General features: G+C 42.5%; 1 long non-coding RNA gene across 7 annotated transcripts in view; it reads right to left on the bottom strand.

The window, feature by feature from the left end:
- The window catches only part of LOC146812329 (uncharacterized), a 431,626-nt gene that overhangs the window by 98,082 nt on the left and 309,540 nt on the right, over positions 1-24,004 (bottom strand). For all 7 annotated transcript variants that reach the window (XR_014965917.1, XR_014965914.1, XR_014965919.1 and 4 more), the window contains one exon: positions 8,927-9,052. This is a non-coding gene — a long non-coding RNA (uncharacterized LOC146812329). The remainder of the gene's footprint in view (positions 1-8,926; positions 9,053-24,004) is intronic.

Raw genomic sequence — 24,004 nt, forward strand, 5'->3', positions numbered from 1 at the left:
ATAAAACGGTTGTCCGTGGTCAGGCCATCTCCTCTATTGTAGATCACAAGAGTGAGAAACAAGCCGATTATAGAATCTGAACTGAGTAGTGCTAATGACCAGCACGCACAGAATCAGTCACCAGAAACATCCCAAACTTTGCGTATTAAACAATGTGAATTTAGGGAATACCAGCGAGAAGTGACTAAGGCATAAGATATATGAAATAGGTGATAAGGCAAGTAAGCTTCTAGCTTGGCTTGATAAAAAGGAGCGGGCGCAGAAAACGATAGCACAGTTACGCGCTCCGGATGGCGGAAGACATATTGAATACATTGGCCGGGTATTTCGAGCGGGCGCACGCGTAACAGACCAGTATAGCGACGGATGGGGCTCAAACTTACATTAAAGATATTAATATACCTAAGCTGTCCCCAGAGGCGGCCCTCATGCTAGAGGCTGACGTAACGATCGAAGAACTGCAGATGGCTATCGGCTCCCTACAATCAGGGAAAGCGGTGGGGCCTAATGGTATACCCATTGAACTATACAAAAAGACTGCCGATACTACTGCTCCATATCTTTTAAATATGTATCTTGAGAGTCTGGAGGCAGGGGAGCTCCCGCAAGATCAGCTAATGGGCACCATAGTGACGATCCCAAAGCCTGGTAAGCCCCCGAGAAATGCACTTCCTATCGCCCGATATCATTATTCAATGCTGGAGCTAAAATACTAGCCAAACGTCTAGCGACGCGATTGACCCCACATCTTGCGGCCCTAATTCACCCAGATCAGAGTGGGTTCATGCCAAATAGAAGCACGGCTCTTAACTTGCGGCGGCTGCATGGAGTGTTGGCTCGCATGCCTTATATTCAGGAACCGGCGGTCATCCTCTCCCTAGATGCACGGATGGCGTTCGACATGGTGGAATGGCCATATCTTTTTGCAGTCCTTAGACACTTAGGCTTTGGCCCAAAATTCTGTGCATGGATACAGCTACTATACACTAAACCCCTAGCGCATGTAGTGGCCAAAGGACATATCTAGGGATTTCCTGCTGACACGTGGAACGCGCCAAGGGTGTCCACTATCCCCGTTACTGTTTGCACTTGTGTTGGAGCCACTGGCGGCATGGATCAGATGGGAACAAATGATCTGTGGGCTCAGGTGGACACCGAGCTGGGAAAACTGCATCTCCCTATATGTGGAGGATGTGTTATATCTAACATCCCCTAGGCGGTCCGTTTTTTGTGCTCTTAAAGATTTGCGAGATTTTTGGTCGGGTGTCTGGCTACACCATTAATTGGTCCAAATCGATTTTATTTATACTACATGGCCCACCACCGTTGCTTCCCGAGTGTTGCCCGCTACATATCACTGAGGCTACCTTCAAGTACTTGGGCATTCACGTGACACCCAAGCCGGACGACTTTTTTCAGAGAAATCTTAGGCCCCCATGGAGCAGTTTAGACGAGACACGACCTTCTGGCGCAATTTACCGCTGACATTGCTGGGAAAGGCAGCACTTTTTAAAATGATGGCGCTCACCCGATTTTGATATGTTTTGGAAAATACCCTGTTTCCCGTACCACCGAGCTACTTCAAATCAATAGCGACAGAAGTTTCCAGTCTGTTATGGGGGAATAAACCAGCGCGCATTGCACAAGACAAGTTAGTCAGGAGCTGGTATGATGGCGGTATAGCCCTTCCAAAAACACAATTGTACTACTGGGCAGCTCAATAAAAAGTAATTAATTGCTGGATACATGCTCCCCAGACAGACCCAGCATTTCAGGCAGATAGGCAAGGGCTGGGAGAGGAAGGGGTCATGTCAGTGCTATATAACAGAAATAGATCCAAATTACTATTTGGGCCAACAGCACACACAGTTAACATATGGTATGCGGCACATGCCAGGTTAGGATGGCGGGGGGGGGGTCATCACGCAAATCACACCACTCTGGAATTCACAACGGCTTGGGTGACTCAGAAACAGTAAAGGGTTTAGCAAATGGGATGCAATAGGCATATCTACGGTGGGTGAGCTCTGGAGGAAGGGCGAAATGGTCCAGTTTGAACATCTGAGGGTCCAATAAGAGCTTGCCTCCTCGGAGATTTTTAGGTAAATACAGATCAGACATGCACTGCAGGCGGTCTTAACGTCAGGTACCATCCTACCGGAAGCTACTCCTCTGGAGGATAGATTGTTGACCGAGTATATGCAAAAAAAGGGCCACCTCCCTCATCTATCGTAAGTTGATTAACAATTTGCCGGACCCCATGTTGGCACTTAGACAAAAATGCTCCGTGGATTTGGGAGAATTTGATGATACGGATTGGCAGGGGGCACTATCGTCCCCTCATGAGGTTGCAATATCTTTGCGGCTAAGGTTGATACAACTCAAAATACTCCACCGTACATATTACACTAGATTGACCCTCTACAAAATAGGGATGGCTTCACATCAGTTCTGCCTGCGAGACTGTGGGGAGGAGGGCACTTTCTATAATACTATATGGGAGTGCTCGAAGATTGTGGGGTATTGGGTTAAGATAATGAGGACTGTATCACAAACTGTGGAGGTGTCATTGTACCAGAGCCGAAGAGATGCCTGCTAAACATATGGGAACCTAATGATCTTAGACATCCAGCGCAAGACTGGGTAATGTTGGGACTGATGTTTCCTAAGCGGAATATTGCAAGGAGGTGGGGTTCAGGAGAGTCACCTACATTACAAGAGTGGTGTAAAGACATGGATGAAGCTATGGTGGCGGAGAGGAAGGTATATGTACATCGGGGATGTCCTCAAAAATGGGGAAGAGTTTGGGGAGCTTCAGATGGTATATCTGTGAACCACCAAGCATGGAAACTGATCAGATGTCCGATTAAAGGGGGAGGGGGCGGAACGGAGTTTGCATAATGTCAATGGGATCATTCCGGATGTCACTGGTATTAATGATGTATGCAATGTTGACGAAATGTGTGCCAATGGATGATGAACAATATGTATCATGTGATTTTATGGTGCCCTAAGTTTGAAATTAAATATCTTATTAAAAAAAAAAAATAGGTTGAAATGGCTGTGGACAATTGCTGCCTAAAGCAGTCGTTCTCAAGCAGACTGGGGTCTACTCTCCATACTGGGATGGGAGCTCTTTCGGGCGTTGGGGAGAAGCTCAGAAGTACTAGACTGTGGTCTGAAATGGTGCGTCCTATTCTGCCACCATTGGTGTTGGTGCTAGTTGTCTTCAGCATTGATACAGGTCTAGTTGGGTGTGCAACCCATAAAGTGGGGAGTAAAAGAAGTATTCCAGCTGATGACAATTTTGTAACCTCTAAACGTCTAGTAATTCCCACCCCTTCATCCAGTCCCGAAGCCCTTGGAAGCAATGGCTGCTGCTGTACCTCATAAAGGGGGTGTAGACAGTCCAAATCTATGTCCACAACACAGTTATAGTCACAACCCAGGATCATGTAGCATGCTGCCACTTCCAACAGGTGTTTAGAGAGCTGTAACAAAAAGTGAGTTTGGTCTTAATTTCGGGCGTACATGCTCCCCAAAGTAACTTCCTTTCGCTCTAGTCTGCGCTTTACTATGACATAGTAGCCGTCCGGGTCAAGGATTTTGTGTGTTGCATGAAAGGGGGTGCCAGGTTTGACCTACAAAAGGGCCCCTCTAGAAATATGTTGAATAAGTGGTTGCGAACAACTGTTTCCGCCACCTATGGCAAAGTCTGGATGCTTCCTCAGCTGTCAGATGAGTTTCCTGAAGCATCACTAGCTGTGCGCCTCTACGGCGTATGAAGTGAATACTGTAGCGTCCCCAAATATTCCAGTGTAATAGTTTAACCTTTCCTACTTTTGTTTGTTTGTTAGACATGACTACAGAAAGGTTATCCTTCCTCCCTTCCTTGGTCCGAACCATCCTCAACTCCCTGACATAGTTATATGTAATTGACCCCAGTGCAGCACTCAACAAATCCAAAGTCGTAACTCCCCATCCCAAGGGTGGTCTGGTGAAGGGGGGGGGTCAAAGTAGGTCAAGAGGCTCTGGTTCCGTCCCTGTTAATGTTACTGGTGAAAGGGCTGACCAGCACACACACTCCTGAGTTTTACTATAAACCCTTTCTCTGGATCTCAGGCACTTGTACAAAAGAGAAAGAAAGAGTTCACCACTGTTCTGGACTGTTATATGAGGTCGTCTGCAGAGTGACTTTTGGCAAATCGGGTTCATTTCCTGAAGTGTCTTCAGAGTCCGATGTGGGATCTCCTGGTTCCGATGATGTGTCTGCCAGTCTATCCGCTTTCTGAGCTGACAATCTGTGTGACCGCTTGAAGAGCTGCTTTCCTGCCCTGTTGAGTTTGGGAGGTTGTGTGTTTTCAGAGTGGAGTCGGTTTCTTTGTTCGTTGTTGCGGATTCATAGCTCCGCTTTTTGTCCCACTGTGGCCAGATTGAGCTTTTGGCAAGGGTACCCTTTTTTATATGCCTCTAGCCAGGACCATGCATTTTCTTCAAATATTGCATAAGTGGGTGGTTCTGTCCAAGATGATTCTAAGCTTCGCTGGGAAGACAAGGGAGTACTGCACAAGCCAGCTTCCCGGAGGGCTTTCTTGGCCTCTATGAAGCATGCTCTTCGTGCTTGCACTCTGGCTGTGAAATCTGGGAACACCAGTTTATTGCTGTTGTCCAGGGCGTAGGGGCCATTGACCCTCTTGCTGCAGGATCGAATCCTGGTCCCATAGTGGAGGAGCATGGCCACCACCTGTTGAGGAGGTCTTCCCGGAGCCGGGGCTCTCCCCGGTATTGGAGCGCTCTTTCGAGGGCAAAGAACTTGGAGAGTGAGTCAGGGGACATTTCAGTTCTTAAACATTTCTCCAGTAATGTCAGCATGTCTGTGCCTTCCATGCCCTCAAGAATACCAACTATCCTTATGTTGTTCAATCTGTTATACCATTCAGCATCGTCAGCCCGTCTCTACAGCACGGCCACTCTGGAGCTTAGGTCTTGTAGGTGTGCAGCCGCTTGTTTATGTTCTAGTTGGAGCTCCGCTACCACTCCCTCCACGGCTTTGACTCTGTCCAACAGTTTATGGTGTTCGGCCTGTAGAGGTCCTAATCCAACCAAGACTGCCCCAACGTCTTTTTGCAGAGCCACCTTAATATCAGCAATTGTTGCCATTTCTTTGTCCAGGTGAAGAGAGGCCCCTGGGCCTGTGGGGCTCCCCCCTCTTTCTCTGCGTATGGAGGGCTTTCGTGCATTGGGCTGTGTGCCCCCGGTTTTGCCTTTCTTCATCTGCATTGTGTTGCCCAACTGAAAGGACAGTGGTGTGAAGTACTCATGCCCTCTCAGTATTTCTGCACAGCTCATTCTGTGTCCCTTTCTATGGGAGGTTTTAAGGGGTTGTAGTTGTCAGGTGCAGCTTATAGGTCTATTTCCGTTACTATTCACGGTTTCCAATCAAGGTGGCTCAATTGGGGGATCCACCTGTATATGAGGGTCCCTGTGAGTCCTTGGCTCCTAGGTCTTCCCTGTTAAACAGTCTATTCCAGCCTCACAGGTCACTTCAAGCTCTGTGCCCCCCTGTGATTTCTCTCATGCCAGGGCCCTTGCTGTGTCCAGCAGAGATAGTCCCCTACTAGTTCGCCCCTCTCTGATGGAAGCATGGAGGTTCTGGGACACTAACTCCAACTTCACGTTTTCTCTGGAGTCAAGGAATGTCTCTCCACGTGTCTCAGGCCTCAGTCACACCTCTAATCCCCCGCAGTGATCTTTCCTCACTTTCCTTTTTTACAGCTCTCTGGCGGGCCCTCTTGGTCGTTCCCCAGGCCAGGTCTGCTCTCTGCTTCCAGACCCCCTCTCACCTACTTGGCAGGTCCGGGGTCCTTGTGGATTGGATATCCTCCCTGCAGCCAGCCCAGACCTGCCACTCCTCAGAGCAGGCTCCATTAAGCACAGGGGTGATGTCAGTGGGTCCGAACCTGTGTCACTATGTGCAGGCCTCAATCTCGCCTCTGGGATCTCCTAGGCGCTTGGCTGTGATTTAGGTCATCCTGGGGCCACCCGAGACCGGGCCCGTCTTGCCAGAGCCTCCCTGCGCTACCACTTCTCCAAGTGGGCCTCTGTCCATTGTATATGGCAGCTGACAGCTCCTGGGGTGCTGCCCTACCCTTCTGGAGCCTGCTTACTTCAGCACTGTTGTTGAGCCCCGATGTGTGTGCCATTGAGTGCTCTCCACCAAAATTAATTTTTTAGATACCCTGCAGTCCTCACCTCTGCCCTCCATCTCTTAAGTCCCGCGGGCCTGGGTCCGCCTCCCTCGCTCATCTAGCTGTGGCCTGCGCCCCTGGCAGGCTCGGATGTGCCGAGCAGGGCAGCCGGCAATTAGTATCGAGCATACCTCTTTCCTGGCTGCTCCTCCCGACCAAGACCTCTCCGCTCGCTGCCAGAAGGATTCCACTCCTCAGGTTCACTAGCGCCTTGCCTCAATCGCGGGTGCATCAAAGTGTACTCTTCTGGGGCGACGTCAAGGATCTCTGGGTGGGTTTCTTTCTGCTGTCTGCTCTCTCTTTTCTCAGGCCAGTGGCCCCCACCACCTCCACTTACGCTCCGAACAAGTGTGCCTCGATGCGAGAAGAGCTCTGCTACGGTTTCTGCTCCTCCATGCGATCACTGGAGCATTACGTCCCCCTTAGGGAGCTGCAAAGTGAGTCAACTACTGGAGAGTTGCAGTAGTTTGGTTGGGTCGGGACTGAGCTCCACTTTAAGCAATGGCCAAGTAGGGGCTCCCAGTCAGGTGCAGTTTATGTTTACATTCTCAACATGAGCATATCAACCGTTATAATTTTTTCTGAAGATTAGAACTCAAAAGTCAGATTTGATGCGCTTGCTTAGCTCCATGTCAACACTAGCACGGCAGCAAAGAGCAGCAGTTTCAAAACAAACATAAGTCACTTAAGTCTTTAGCAGCGATTGAAGGAGTTTACTCCAATAAATGGACAAATAAATGACATTCCCAAACACATGGGAGCCAAAAGTCTATGGGAGGTATTGTGGACCAAAGATCACATATTCAAGTCATCTCCACACAAAGTGTTATCTATTGTTACCTTTTATTATCTCACATTAACTCATTTGACATTTTTATATTGTTCCTTTTCCCATTTAAAAGGGCATTTTGCAATGTACCTGGGAAAACAGATTTTCAGTACAGTCTGAAGTGGCAGAGGAAGTGTCAGCCTCTCTTCCTTTGGCTCAGGGGCCAATACATGGGGGCCTGCCATTCAGTTTCAAACCTAATACCATAGAGAGTTCCCAAGGGGCTAATGGTACCCACACATCCCAATATTCACTACACATAACCGACCTAACAATTAACTAGATAACGGGTTCGCAACCTTTTCTGTAATGAGAGCTACTTCTTATCAGTGAAACTGGCTGTGATCTACTGAAAGCCATGTAACTTGTGCATTGCTATCAGTCACACCCTCGCCCAGCTTCATTGGACTTTAAAACCTAAAGTCCATGGAGCCCGATACTATGGTTTGAGAAAAATACTGTGACTAGGAGTACTATGATAGAGCTACTATGTGCGTCAGTGAGCGCATGTCTGTAAGGATGAATAAACGTATGTGAACGGATGGTACAGGACATAACCTTCAACATATGTGGCAACATTTCATGTACCACAGAAACATACCACCATTTATTTTTAATAGATTAAATTTAAAGTGCAGAAAAATGTTCTGCAGAAATTATCATAAAGGAACTATTTTTGCACTTAATAGAAAATGTTTCTGCACTGGATGGAACATTTGTCTGCACTTTAAAAGACACCAATTTTTTTAAAAAAGGCTGAATTTTTCAGTTATAAATATGGCAGCGTGTCTACCAGCCACTGGGATGAAGATGGCTGCTGTGCGTAAATGTGACGCATTGAAATGGGTGAAAATGTAACTGAAGAGTTTACTTTATGTTAATATGCATTAAAGTAAATTCATCATTTCATTTTATTTGCTCCCATGTCAAAGTGTCTTTACAAAAAGTAAGCATATTACTCCCAGTGGCCTGTAGACAGTGCCATATTTGTAACAGGAAGTACAGTCATTTGTTTAAATGTGGGGAATTTAAAGTGAAAAAATATGCTTCATAAAACATTAGGACTAGATTGGCTTAATTTAAAGCAGAGGAAAACATTAAGACTATGTTTCATAGAAACATTTTTCTTCACTTAAAATGTCTTACATTTAAAAGAAAATGCCTGTATTTTTTCAGTTAAACTTATGGCACTGTGCCTTCCAGCCACTAGGAGCAAGATTGCTGCTGTTTGTAAATGTGACACTTTGAAAAGGGATAAAATAAAAATTAAGAGTTGTTACTTCTTAATTTTAATTTTCTCATTTAAAAGCATCCAGAAACATAATTTGGATCTCATGCTCCAATATTGAATTGAGAAGGTTTTTAATTTAGAGTTAAATACCTCAGTACTTCAGTTCTGAAGCTCTGTGATCCACATAAGCTATAAATCTAACTGAGCAATGCTTATCAGGCTCTGCTATCTGCAGCCTGATAATAATGTAAATAAACATAGCCTTTCCTTAACTTTCAAATGAAAATGCAACACTTATTTATTGCAGATCTTAATTAAAAATGAACTGAAGGGTGGGAGCTACTCTGAATGTTTTTGTGAGCTACTGGTGACCCGCGATCGACTGGTTGGAGAAACATGAACTAGATGATCACAAACGTATCACTACCACCAAAAAATGATTTTCAAACATTGCTTTATAGGTAACCCATAATAGTGAACTTCACACTAAGTATCCCAAGGCTCACTAGTGAACTGTTTACCCTGTAGAGCCCAAGAAGCAAACAAACAGTAACAGAATGCGGAGAAGAATACCACCAAACGACACGGGGTGGAAATATTTAATGTTCTCCCCAATACCTGCAAATGCCATGCAGACGTTTTCAACCAGGAAACATCTTCCGCACAGTCCTTCCATCCTGCAGTTTGGCAACAGACTTTTTTCTCAACTTTGAGGACAACAATATCTTTTCCCCGAACTCCAACCTTAAGATGAAAAAGAAAACTTATTAGAACCACGAACATGCAGATGGACTGTCCAGTCGGAATCAGAGACGTTTCTAGTTAAAGTAAAATGAGGAAGGACCAGAGGCAAGAAACTTGAAAAAGACAAACCAACCTAAACACTGATTGTTAAAGCACTTTCTGCTTCTCTGTCACCATTTTAATAACTCTGCATTGCATGCATAAACATTATGGTGAAGTTATATCTGGTTCCTAAGGACGTAGTGAGCTGAGTGGGCAACTGTGTCTGCTGCTGAGATTCAATCATCAACATGACTAACTTAGCTTTGAATCTTTGATACCTGTAAAATAAGTAAAATGACTATGGATAGTAGTATTAAAGGTATAAACAAGCATTGGCAAAGCCAACAGGTCCCGTTTTTGCGAGAGTTAGAGCTATTACTGCAAATGACAGTCTTTTACCCAAGTATTAGGGAGTGGAATGGATGTATGTGGTGTGGAATTATGTGGGTTGGATTGGAATTGTGTGGTGTGAAATATTATGCTGTGGAGAGGATTTTAGGAGTGGAATTGTGTGGCATGGTGTACATTCAAATTATTTGGATAGTAGTTATGTGGTATTGAGTGTACTGGAACTATGTGGAGGGGGATTATGTCTAATTGAGTGCAATTAGGTGGAATGGTATTTTATGTTGTGGAGGGGTATGTATTGGAGTTTAATTATGTGGTGTGCTGTCAAATATTTTGGCATGATGTAGAATTCTGTGATCTGGATTGGATGTTTGTGGTGTGGTGTATTATAGTGTTTTTGAGTTGAATTCTGTGGTTGTTGTTGAATTATGTGGTCTGTAATGGAAGTATGTGGAGTTAAATTGTGTGGCGTGGTGTCGTGTAGTTCCTACAAATGTATATAGGATCTACGTATTTTAAACAACAAACAAAGGGATTGGTGTCCAGACTGATTCCAGACACCCCCAAAGGATACGTTAGTCTGCAGACCGGATATCTCACAGTGTCACTATAAGCCCCCAACCTTACCAAGGAGCACATAGTTTCTGGCAACTATTGAACATGACAACTCTGACCTCTCAGGGATCGTGGAAATAGTCCAGCATTATTCGCTCAGTCACTTGTGCTCACTTTGTCTCAGAGAGATACACAGAATAAACAGTGGGGATGTTTTCAATAAGCATTTATTGAACCAGCGTCATTCTAGTATAAAATACATGTGCAGCAACAACCATAAGACAGAAACAGATATGTACAGTTATAAGCACCAAAAGAGTAAATAAAAGATAGAATTCTACCATGCTGCTAAACAATGAACTTGTAGATCATGATCATGTAGATATAAACAATGATCATATAGATGCATGACAGAAATAATGTGTTCTCATACGATTAAAACCCCAACTAGATGTACCTAAGTGTACCTAGCATGTATGTAGGTGTATAGCCAAGAATCCCCCTAGGAAAGAGCCAACCCCTTTACCTGATGTGAGAGAGAGAAGGACCCCATCTTGGTCTCGAGTTGGACACCCTGTGAGGGATGTCAGACCACTGCGTGCTGGAGTGTCAGCGTGCAAGGACTTCAGCGTCTCGTGTCAGCATGCAAGTCTTTTTCTCCTCTGGGTTGCCCAGCTAAGATGTGGTACTTATATACCCAAAAGGCACCCTCAGGTGTTCTACCTAGATGTGTCTTGGTACTGTCGGCGTGTCCACCAAGTATGGCAACAGTGGTGACCCTTATACAGAGTTATTATGCAGAAGATGGGAATCCTGCTATGATACTGAGAATCCTCATGCATATTAAATTAGGCTAGTTTGAGAGAAAACCACACACCTTTTATGTGGCACCTAACTAGGTAAAAGATCAGCACCAGAACAATTATTTAGAGCAAGGTAGGAAAAATGTAGGTAAAAGGTAGTGCAACTACCTAGGCCTATATTGGGGTACATTGGGGTTCATAACACCCACTTCTCATCCTACTGGATGACAAAGTAACAAATTCTAAAAAATGCCTTTTTAAAAAGCATAAAAGACTTTGCTAAAATATGAGTATAAAAGCAAGCCTGGACATAGTTCATTGAAGCGGAACTCAGCGAAGTGTATATAAACTCTGCTGCGCTATGCAGAGCTCTGCAAGCGGTGGAGTGTATTAGATAAATGCCATTTGCGGTGATTTTCCATGCCAGGTGCTTGTCCAGACTGCAATTATCGCGAACGGCACAATGTACAGTGCAAGCGGGCGCTGCTTCCTTACTGTACTGCTAGAGTAGATTTTTACACGAGCTGCAGCTTTCTTAATGGAACAGACAGTTTCTCAACGCGAGCAGTCTCAAGCATACAAGAACTCAAGCAATGAGAAATCTGACGGCAAGCGTTGAGAAATCTCGCTGGGAGGTTGATTTTCCACGCTTGCGCTAGCCATGATGTGGAACGAGGAAAATCTCACAGAGAGGTGGATTTTCCTCACTCGCCAACTTGATGTTGATGAACGTTAAAGAGGGCAAAAACTCCGCTCCACAGAGTGGAGTTTTTCTGAACTACGCGAGCTCAGCGTAACGAGAGTGCAGAAAACTCCGTGAGCGGAGTGGAGTTCACCTCCCAGACTTGTATAAAAGCATCTAAAAAACATGGTATGTGTTAACAAATTATGTAAACATTAAAAAAGCTCTATAAGTCCTCAAAATTGTCAACATACTGTTAGACCAACTGAGCACTCTGAAAGCCAAAGTGCTCAGTGACAGCAAAAGAGGAAAAATAAAACAAAAATAATTTTTTCTATTTCCAATTTTTTTGACAAAAGGCCGAATTGTTCCCGGCACACGGAGAGTCAAATGTTTGTGTGTCCTATGTAGGAGACTCAGCATCACTGCTTCTTGCCTTTGCAGATGACTGTCACTGTAACCCCTCTTGGACTAGGTCAATGGAGCAACGGTTATCTTCTCCAGTTCCCACAGCCACTGTTGAGGTAACACCTGATGCCTGTATGCCTGGTATAGAGCCGGTGCCTATTCAGACAGAAGAACAAGCTTCCCACAGTAGCTCGAAGAATGCAGATATCAGAATTGGAATATGCTGAGGACACTGCACTACATGGGCCTTTAAAGAGTCCAGCAGTACTTCCAGAGGCGCAACAGATAGAAGTGTTCGACATATGTCTAACACACGTTCGTATCCACAGAATAAGCAGCGGAGTACAGGCAGGAAGCTGTCGACCCAGACTAATCTGAATGACAGAAACCAATGTTTGCTTAGCTCTGAAAGCCGAGGTGTGCCCAGATGGAGTACCTTATGTTCAAGGCAACATCGCTCCAAGAGCACTTTTTCCATCTCCTTGGAATTTTGGACATCCTTTGTGTAGCAGGAAAATTAAAACCAGGATACCCACTACAAGTAGTAGGACCAGTGGAATCTCTCCAGAAACACTTCCCAATACAGAGTATATAAAGGATGGAATAACTCCAAAGATTGTCCGAAAGTTGCTTAATAGCCCAGAAACTGTGTTCCTAAATAGGTGTACTATCCCACTCATATCAGACATGTTAAAGATACGATGTACCATTTCCCCGAAATGGAGAAGTTAGTTCGGAGTAGTGCTTTTATCTCAGCTGAAGACCTTTAAACCTGGAGATCAAAAGTCTCTTGAGCGAAGGTCAAGGCCACCTCCTTCTGTAATAGTAGGGCTTTCGGTCTGCTCAAAGAATCAAACCGTATAAGGGAAACATTCAATGAAGGCCATAGCGGCACCTCCCTGAATGTGTGGGTTGGTGGAAACAATACTTGCATACAATACGTAACCTTGGAACTTACTGTAACCAGATAGGTGATGCCTGGTAGCATCCTAAAACAACCTTGATCATTCAAAATCAAATAACTCCCATTCAAGAGTAATTTGAACGCCGGTTTAATGACGGCAGCTGGGGATCCCTTCAAGTGGCATGATAGGTTTGCAACTGAAGCATGACAAGCTCAGTGAAGCATATTATACTGACAAATTAGAGACCCACTTAATGAATTCCCACAGTCTGAACCGCTGAGAAAGACTTTAGTGTCCCTATTCCTGCATCTAAATCTGTAAGGTAATTCCCCAAATGTATGTATGTATTCCATACACAAACCACTTCATACCTGCCTGCTTGAGGGTACTGTAGACAATATTGAAATTGGAATGTCGTGACTGGCAATGTAATATGGCCATTCATTAACCATTCTGTGGAAGGTGACTCAGCGATGGCGATAGGTAATTGGTCCAATTTTTCAATGTGCAGCATTGTATACTTTGCTACTTTTTGTGCCATTGTGGTCTGCCTTGCTGTTAAATTATAAGAAGAAAACAGATGTACTGTTGATATATCGCCAGGGCACGTGACCAGATCGCAAAGACTGTAGCTTCCAGCTTAATAATAGAATGGATCATAACTGCGATTGCCCATGTTGAAGAATGGACAGATCCTGTTCCAATATATATGTTGCAGAAGACACAATGTTGCCCAGTAAATAAATCCTAGATGATAGTGTGGTCATACCATTGTCGACCACTGCCAAAGCCTTTTCTAGATTAACCCTGTCAATTTCATGCAATCTTTCTACAGCTTCCTGTTGTTCATTGTAAATAGCGTATAAGAAGCGTTTATGACAGTTTCTGGAGACCTAGCAAAAACATCCATTAGATCCATTTCATCTGAAAGTAAGTACAAGTGTTGTTTTACCTGGGACAGTGATGAGGTTCTCAGCCACTCTAGGCATAACTTCTCAACACTGTAGGATATCACCACCCCGAATGTTCTCATTGTACATAGCGTTGGTCAGGCGTATGGATAAAAAAAACCTTCGGTTGTACCTCTGAATCTCGACTGACACCCATTTGTGTCAATAGGCCATACCAACCAACGCTTCCAATTGGGGTCTGAAGAATTGTATGACCCCCTCATGTATAATGTCATCTAGCATATTCTTACAATGATATGCATAGTTTAACCATCCCTTAAAGTGTGATAGCGAGACAATCGGAGGTGTGCTAAACTCCTTAATTTTGGCTAGTTCAAGACAGGAAGTCTGTTGCACTGGGTTATTCAGGAAAATAATCTGTTATGGTTTGAGACATGCTCTAAATAATGACTCAGTTCCATGAACTTGCCAATCTTTAATCCCCCAGACAGATTTTGTGTCTATGGTGTCCCTCCAAAAGTTGAAACCTTGTAACGAAAGCTGGGAAATGAAGGAAGCAGAATATTTATGTTTCATATTAGTGAGCATATTTTTCTTTGCAGGTGTAGGTGCAACCTTATAATAATATGAGGTCGGATCTGAAGTATTAAACCCAGAAAAATAGGCAAATTTTTGTGCAAACATTTGTGAACTACCTTTTGGTGGTGTGGGCAATGTTCCCAGTGATGGTAAATAAAAACATTATTTAGGATACTTGCTTTGTGCAAGAAATGATGAGCATAATGTTGATAACAATACACTGTATCATAATCTGATTTATCATAAAATTCATTTTTAGAGAATGCAGCAGATTGTTCTAAATCGGACAGCATTCTATTCACAGTTCCAAAGTCCCAATCTTCAGAGAATGTACTGGAGTTAACCCCTTCGACGCTCATGACGGAGTGGTTCCATCATGAGCGTTGGTTGCACTGTGCGCATGACGGAACCGCTCCGTCATGGCCCCGCCCGCGCTCAGAACCTTCAGCACGGCGCGGAAGTCCGCGTCGCGCTGAAGGGGTTAATATCATCACTAAAAGAAATTTAAATGCATGTGGTATTTTAAAAGTTCAGTGGGACCAAAAACATCATATGAAACCCTGTCCCAAACTATTCCTTCAGGGATCGGAGCAGCTGTAATGTTCACAAAGGAGAGGTCTCTTTGTTCACGATGAGATGATGTATGTGGTCTCCGGACCAAGTTCACATGTTATACTGCAGAGCGTTCTAGGTGATAATGTACATTCAGGGGCAGTAAAAAGACAGTCACTACATCTATCTAAAGGACTAAGAAAAGTAGACCAATAACAATTCAGAGCTTTAGCCAGGGTGAAACAAAGTAAGTCTTTTTCCGCCAAAGGTAGTGATTAAATATTTTTTCTTTTAGGGGAACAGAAGCTGGTGGTGACTGACTCAGGTTCACTAGGATCCATCGAAAAGGTGTCAAAATCAATTAAGTAGCCAGACCCTGTTCGAAATATCTTTTGTAGCTCAGCAAGTTTTGTTGAACTGGCAGATGACTCGTTGTGAAACATTCACATAGATGTTGATATTAGGTCGAATTGAGATCTGTGCTTCATTTGTATTTTTTTGTTGGTCAATTTTGACTGGTACAAGTTCCATTCCATTGTTGGGAACTCTGTTACTTCGTAGAGTGGAATCTTCAAACTATTAGTCTTTCTGTCTGAACTTTCTCTATTGTAGCGAGTGGCGATCAGCAGCTACCCAGGAGCCCATGCTGCCTGCTATTCAGTATCGGCCACATAGTGTGGTTTGAGCAGATAAATAGATACTAATTTTTTTTCTTCTTGCCAGAAAGAAGAGGAAGAAGTACAGTTCTTGTTCCCTCGACTGCTAGGACAGGTACAGGCGCTCTGTAGGATGGCCCTAATTATTTTTTGGCCAAATCTTTTCTCTGACCAGGTCTCCGATCTTCCGGACCTAGGCAGGTCTTGCCGAACAGATTTCACTTCCCCATTGGTGGTGCATTTTACTTGGACCTTGCTTTTTAATGCCCGGAATTCATTGAATTCCTGGAAAACAGACAAAGGGTCATTGAAGTCAAATGCTTTTTTATCCGCCATTGTGCTGCCACAATCGAGGTCAGGTACCCATATTCTCATCCCAAACAGGACAACACATGGAGTACGGCTTCCTAGGGAAGTTCGTGGCATGTAAGTCCTCTCTGGACCCCATATAGTTGATTGACCCAACTCCCACCCAAGCCTAATAACCTTGCTGTTAGGGATTGCTTTAAGTCCTGGTTATTTCTCTCCACAATCTAATATCCCTCTGGATAATACAGAGAGGAGTACCGCAAGACCATACCCAAACTACCGATAGCTTCTTTGTAAATCAGAACGCTAAATGCAGGGCCACAGTGAGAATGTAATGTGCCAATTGCGTATGTCCATATGAAGACTCGCAAATCCTTTATAACAGTTTGAGCGTCGCCCGAGCACTGGGGCTAAACCCACAGGAATGAAGTGCATGAATCCACTGCCACAAAGATGTACTTATAAGCCCCATCATGTTGTTAGGGGCCTCAGTGATCCAAATATACACGTGAGAGGTCTGTCTGAAATCAGTAATGGTGTTTGTGGTGGATGTGCTTCGGTGGAACCCTTCATCTGCTGACAGATGTTGCACTTAAGGACAAAACCCTTGGTTTGTTTGGTCAGATCTAGCCACTGAAAACGTTGTTTCAGTAGTGAAACTGTAGCAGTAATACATGCGTGTGCAGAGAACAGGCCCCCATGTGCAGCTAGAATTAAACCTAATCTGCGATCCATGTTTGGTATTACTGTATTCCCCACTCATGGAATTTGAGCATATGGAATATTTTGCAAATCTAACTTGTAGGAGTACTTGAGTGGAAAACATTTTAACAAGGCTGAGCTGTCTGTACGCGAAGCGATGACAGCTACCATTATCTGGCCGTCTACCCTTGTGCTAGAACAAGTGATTACAGCAATGGCAGCAGTTCGCACTGTCACCTTAGCGGCTTCATCAGCCAATGAATTCCCTTAAACATGCTGATGCCTCAGAATAGGAATACCATGAGCCCGTGGCAAGCCCTTTTTCAGTTCTGGCACTTGCTCCCAAAGTAATTTGTGCTTTATTGTGCAACCTTTTGAATCTCTAAACCCATCCAGGCACCAGTAGTGAAGATAGTCATTGTAAGACTGGATGCAAAAAATGAATCACACACTACAAGTGTGGGGAATTTTTGATCATTATTTTTTAGCACCAGTATCAGGGCTTTTAGTTCTGCCAACTGTGCCGTGCAATCTCTTAGAGACTGCATCTGCGTATTGCTAGGGTGGCGCTTACCATCTCTCATATGTCCCTTTACAATTGCACATGCGGTGCTGTATTGCGGTTTACTTCCTACGGCTAGTTGAGCATAGCCGTCAGTACAGATAATATCATCATACTGATCTAGAGGCATTTTTTTTTCACTCTGAGGAGGATATTCTTGTTCGTACTGAAAAATGCTTATTTTGTTAATGTAGAATCAAATTTGTAGTCTACGTCTTTTGCAGTGAGATAATTAACCCATTATATGCATCGCGGATGCAATGCTTTAGCATTTGGAACGCTTGCTTCAGTAACATCCTCTAAGGTTGTTACTGGAGTTAAGACCATTATTAATTTCCCTTGAGCCAGTGCTCGCTCTCTCACTACAAGAGTTTGTACCGCTGTCAAAATGCTTTCTGTCGATGCAAAATGCATCTCAGCAATCGTGAACAAATGTGATTTCTATGCAATGGGTACAATTTCACCTTCATTAAAGGTTAGGTAAGTATACCCGGATTGACCCGAGAATACACTGCTCACCAAGTTTGTAGCATTTACACAGATATGTGAATATATGGAAGCTATCATGTCAGCTTGTAGGGAACAACGAAATTCTGTATGTTTCTGTGTCGAAAGTCGAACGGAGAAATCAGTTCTAATTAAGTTGTAAAATGGTTTTACTTTTTCTCCATAATCTAAAATGCATGTTCTGCCAAAATTGAGGAACCCTAAAATGTATTGTAACTTTTTCAGGGTCTTTGGAAGTTGAAGCAGCACACACCTTTCTAAAACATTAGCTGCTAGGCTTTTGCCTTCACTTGAGAGATCATACCCCAAAAATAGGACATTGAGGTGGGCAATTTTTGAAATTATATTGTTAACCCTGGTCAATTGATCCAATAATTTATAGTCCGATAAATATCATTTATATAGGACATTGCCTCCTCATCAAACTAATTCTGGTAATCTTGCTGAGAATAACCCTGGGCTATTCTTATACCCTTGGGGCAATCTACAGAACTGACATTGAGAGCTGAGGGCTGAAAATTCTGTCAAATATCTGCTCTCAGGCACTAGATTTTGAAAAAAGAATCCATTTGAGATATCTAGTGTTGTTTTGTCTTTCTTCCACATATTATTCATTAATGCGACACTGTGTATTTTGCTCTGCAAATGTTTTAATGCATGTGTTCGAATGCCTGTAGATTTAAGCTAGATGGTATGAATTGTCGGATTTCATTATGAATTATGAGAATCAGAGGATTATTCATGGAAGAGGTGCAATTCTTGATTACACCCTGGTATTCAAGTTTATATATGATCTCACTGACTTGTTTTTTTGCATCATGTTTTATAAGGTATTGTCTCTGTGGGGTTGGAGTAGTTTTGACTAGGACTACATGGTGAGGTGACTCACCATCCCAACCTACATAATTGCTGTTTAATGCAGCAGCTAGTGCTATCGCCCACTCCTGTGCGTATGAATGTTTTAATGATTCTGGAACAAGGTCGGAGAAAGCCGATAAAATGATGGTCTCTCCTTTCGGGCAGTCCATAACGAACTCAGGTGGGCAAACTTTTTCAGCCAGAACGAGATCGTCTTCAAAAGTCATGTTTTGACAAAAGAGACCTTTCACTTTTCTTGATATATCCCACCCCATATGGAGTGTTATTTTGTGTAACACATGTGGGACACTTTCCCTAGTATCAGGTGTCTCCACCGTGACATGCTCATTCAACACTGCTGTCACCAGAAATTTCATTAGGTTCTGGCGAGCTATTGTTGAATTCTGCTGCACTGTCCACCATCATCGGAGCCCATTCAGAAGTTGAGAGTCTTCAGTAGTCTGAGCATTTCTTATTTTACGGCCAGCTACTTTATTTTCTTTTAATTTAGGTTTACTCTTGGATTGATCTTTTTTGATAATGTAGTCTGAAGTGCGATGTGTGTCTCTTGGCTTGACTCACTCTTCTGCTCTGTGTTCTGACCGTCCTTCCCTCTCAGAGTTTTTTTTTTTATCAACCCTGAAAGGAATGAGAGGAACGTGTATCAGTATCCTGATATCTGTCAGGTTTTTTTAATGTTATCACGGATCCTAAGGTTACACCTCCTGTCAGAGCGTTCCTGTTGAGGAGACCCACCCGTGATTGTGATGCATTCTGCCTATTTTGTTGTTATTATCCCATTTCTTTTTAGAAGAATCAGGTGCTTGCTTGGGTTTATCCTATTCAGGATAACTCATTAATTGTGGTTTCATAGGTCTAGCTCCCAAATTATCTATACTCAATGAAGTATAGGTCTCTTCAATAATTTAAGGTAATTCTCACTCCTGTTGTGCAGGTGTGCATTCACTCAGGCATTGGCTTATAGACAATGCAGCTGCCTATCCTTCTATATTCGCTAACATAATTGTTAATACCTTGGAAAAATTGTGTATTAATATCATTCCTAAGTTTAGGGCAGGTTCTGCCCCGTACTCATTCTGTATTTGTCTTAATACTTCTGTCATCACTGCTATTGAAGGGGTGCCATGAGTCATGGTATAGATGGCAGTGAAAACTGTACCCCAAGTGGTACAATCCTATATCTAGGGATCTATCCTCATTGGCAAGCAGATCGTTAGTAATCTGTTTTTCTTGTGAGCCTGTGTGTGGAAACACTGCCCCTAGCTGTGCTATTTTCTGTGCTATCCAGAATGGTATGTGCTCGTGTTTAATGGGCATTTTTCCCATAACCGCGTTCAGTTTTTGTGGGGTAGTTTTAGTTGCGGTCTCTTGTAGTTGAACTGCTGTAGTAACCCTTGACGGTTAAATGGTGAGCGTTCTCATAACCAACGTGTCAGGTTTCTGTAAAGTTTTATTATTTCTTTGTAAAGTGGACGTGAGTCTTCTATTGGTAAATGTGTCAATTTCTGGATGCGGTGTATAAGCAGCTAGGACCAGCCAAGTCGCTCCATTACTGATGATTGGACCAAGTCTCACTTTTTCTGTGGTGAGTAGGTGGGCACCTTTAAACTAATTTATATGTTCCTGGTATGCTAACGAGACCTCTATGTCCTCATGTGGATTGTATTCTTCTGGTATTTCATCTGCTATATATGAATGAAGTGTATGTGTATGTGCATCTGCAGGTGGGATTTGACCCAAGAATAGAACACCTCTGTCCTGTATGCCTTGTGTGCCTCAATCACAAAGGTAACAGTCCCACCTACAGCTGAGACTCCAAAATCTGCTACTTTTAAAATAAGTCGATTTCTGACATTTTCTGAAATGTTTATTGCACCTTCCTGCCCTCCGTCCTTCGCTGCATTTGCCTGTAATGCTACCGCAGCCTCACATTGGACAGACATTTCAAAAGGTTTTTCAAGGAAAATAGAGAAAAAGGTTTATGCCCAATGTAGGGAACTATAATCCTTCCAGCTTGAATATACATACAGCCAATAAATATACGATCAACTTACTCGGCTGTGACAAATTTCACAGATTGCTGAAGCTTCAAGAACAGAGGTATTAAGGCATGAGCAGTTGCTCAAGGTGGCCTATGGTCTAGACTGACCACAGAGAAAGTGACTTTCACAAGTTTCTTAACTTTTTTTTCAGTCTAACTAGCTCTCACTGTTTCTCTACCCACTATCTAATCAACTTTTAGGGGCCCTGGGCAAGATGGTGCAGTGATGTTTGAGTTTGTAGTTTAATATACAGTTCAATATGTGGGCTTGAATTTGCAGATATTGATTAATATAATTCAGAATTCGAATGAGGGCAAAAATACATAAAATGACAAGTACATATGAATCATATCAAAGTTCCTACCCAGGACCCGTACAAATGATGTCTTAAAGTAGCTTAAAGACGACAAAACACTTTGTCAGATGGGATCACTCTTCTCTAAGCCTATTTGAGTAAACAAAGTTTTTAAATAAATATTTTATTACTTATTTTTAACACATAACAAACCAATGTGTACAAGACCAAGTGCGCTGGCCGGCTTAACTCAGACAGGTCAGCACTTTTCCTTTAACAAATTAGAGATACAGTTAGTGGCATTTACAGTATCAACATGCCTGTTAAAAGAAATGCACAATAAAAAGCAGCCAACAACCAGGCCATCACCAACCGAGTCGCCAAAAATAAGATGGTTGAATGACAAAAGTTAGGGGATAACCATACCAAAGATTCAAGGTCTAACAGGCCAGGATTCAACCCTCCCACCCCAACAAATTAAAGAAACCATCACAGCTGGTAGTAATAATGAATGGGCAACACATTTGACTACCTTGGAATATAAGAAGCCAATGATTATTATAATATACACCAAAAAATAGTTAGTGCCGGCTGGTGTCTATACCTCCAAAAATCTACCACCATCCTCCTTGCAGTGGGTTGTATTATCGTTTTTGAATCTACAGGTCCAATCCTGAAGATTCAAGTACACCAGAGATATTAAGGCATTGGCAGTTGCTCAATCGTCTTGGCTGCCCCAAGGGAAAGAAATCTTTTGCAGGTTTCTTCACTTCTTTTTTCAGGTCACTTATGTCTTTCACAGTCACTTTACCCTGTGTTATCAATTCTTTTGGGCTTTGGGCAAGACATTACACTGATTTTAGAGTGAAATGTTCTGAAAGTTTAATGTACTATTTAATATGTAGGCTTGATTTTGCAGATATTGAGTAATAAAATTCAGATTTCAAATAGGAGAAAAATTCCATAAAATGACACGCAAATCTGAAAATCCTTAGCCAGGATCCTTACGAATATATATCAAGGCAGATTGAAGACACCCAGCACCTTATTAGGCAAGATCACTGTTCTATAAGTCAGAGGTCTTCAGTGTGGGGCGTGAACCCCAGGGGGACGGTGGAGTCATTGGATGTGGGGCGCACATTCCTCAGTCTCTTCAGCTGATGTGTCATTCAGGGAGTCTACTTGTGATGTAAAACCGAAGCATTCCAGACAGTGAAACACTACTTTCACAGTGTGCTGCTTGCCTGAAAGAAATGTAAATGTGCACAACTTTTTAATCTGCAATTTTGAAGGGATATCTGCAAATGTATTCGATGTTGGGAGCTGGTACTAGCTTTAGCTGATCGAATCACTTGAAGCTTCTTTTGGAGTGGCAGTGCAAAGAGTTAACTGAGCTCTGTATTGTGTGCTTTTAATTGTCATTGTTTTTACATAGCTTTCACTATTCCGGTGTTGAAAGAACAGTTATGTAAAACAAAATGCATCATTTACGGGCTGTGTATTACTAAAATCTATTTTGGAAGCACCATAAAAATGCCTTTACAACACATACCATTACAATGTATACCATTACAACACGTTACAAAACCTTTCAAATATGCTTTTGATTACCACCCCCTAAAATACAGGATACAATTTTAAACATTTACAGAACACAAATATCAAGATTGCTAAACATTTCCCTTAGTAAAGTACTCCTAAAAAGCGGAAACATTTCCTATGTTAAAATACAGTACTGGTATTTGGAAACAAAGCGTGTTCATTCTAAATACAACACGGGTGTCCTTCCTCTATTTTCACTCTACCAGTAAAAGAAAGGTCTACACAAAATGGCTGTTCTAAAAATGAACAAAGAGAATCCTTTTTTACAACACATAATAAACATTCTGGTAGACTCTTCATCATGCGGAAAAATATATTCCAAAACATTTTCTTTTGAATTTTGGAAAACTCAAAAACCATAGAAATTCAGCCAACCACCATTTTGTGCTCAGTGGTACACTGACTTTTGTGGTGACCACATGCTACTGAGTTGCAAAGAGAAAAAACATTCCTAGACCGACACTGCCACGTATTAACTCCAGTAAGTGAAACATAAAACAAAGTACACTAAGAACAACAATTATTTCCAAACCTGACATTAATTATAAATATCATACAAATTCACAGATTTTGAACAAACCAACATCCTTAAAATTTAAATACATTACTTGAAGTTAAACCACTAAATTTTAATTAAATATATGTTTTTATATCGTAACAAAATTTTTATCTCAGGGAAGGTGCTGGCCAGTGGTGGGAAGCAAAATTACTATTCAACAGCACCAGGTGCTGGACTAGGGGGTGGTGGTGGACAGTGGTGGGGGCAAAATTAGCATTCCAACAGCAGCGGGTGCTGGCCTCAGGAGGGTGCTGGTTAGTTGTAGGCCTTAAAATGTAATGCATTTACAGTAAAACATACAGACATTATAATTTTTTTTTTACAGGACTTGCACATTACCATTCAAAAAGGACCAAACAAAAACATCGACTCAAATCCATCAACACCAGCACTTGTAAAAAACAAAAAAAAAGATAAAGACCGTAATAGCTAAAATGTTTGCAAAACCCACTTTTTACACCCAAACAAACCAAAAACAAGTCTCTTAAGCAGCCAAAAAACACAATCAATTAAAAAATTAAAGAAAGCAAAAAATGTAAAAAAGGTTGTACTGTAGACAAATCATTTTGAATATCTCTATGTCAACACTCAGAAGGGAGTAATACAACTCTACAATATCTACTGGAAGAAGACCTGAACCACCAAAAGGCTAAAGAAACTTACAACGGTAAAAATGGACATTAAAAAATTTAAAATCTTGTCTTTCTTTTTACAAGGATCAACTACAAATCACAATTTAATTTGATGTATCTGATCACAGCTCTTCCTTGCTTCTGATCTTGATCGCAATGCTCCACCAACTACAAATCACAGTGCAAAATCCTAGTTCGTAAAGTAAGTCCAGCAATTGAATAAAGAACATCTTCTTAGAAAAGTCAATAGGCAGTCAAGAAATAAAACCCACATTTTCTTAATAGATTGTAACTATTACATTTCTATTTGTAAGCACTAAAATAAAATTACTTTTCACACCCTGTTTTACAGACAAATACAATATGGCAACAGGAAGAGAGGCATCCTACAATAAGTCTAACAGAGGCAATCAACTGCTAAA

This window comes from Triturus cristatus, chromosome 7 (assembly GCF_964204655.1).
Source record: "Triturus cristatus chromosome 7, aTriCri1.1, whole genome shotgun sequence".
Taxonomy (NCBI): Eukaryota; Metazoa; Chordata; class Amphibia; order Caudata; family Salamandridae; genus Triturus; species Triturus cristatus.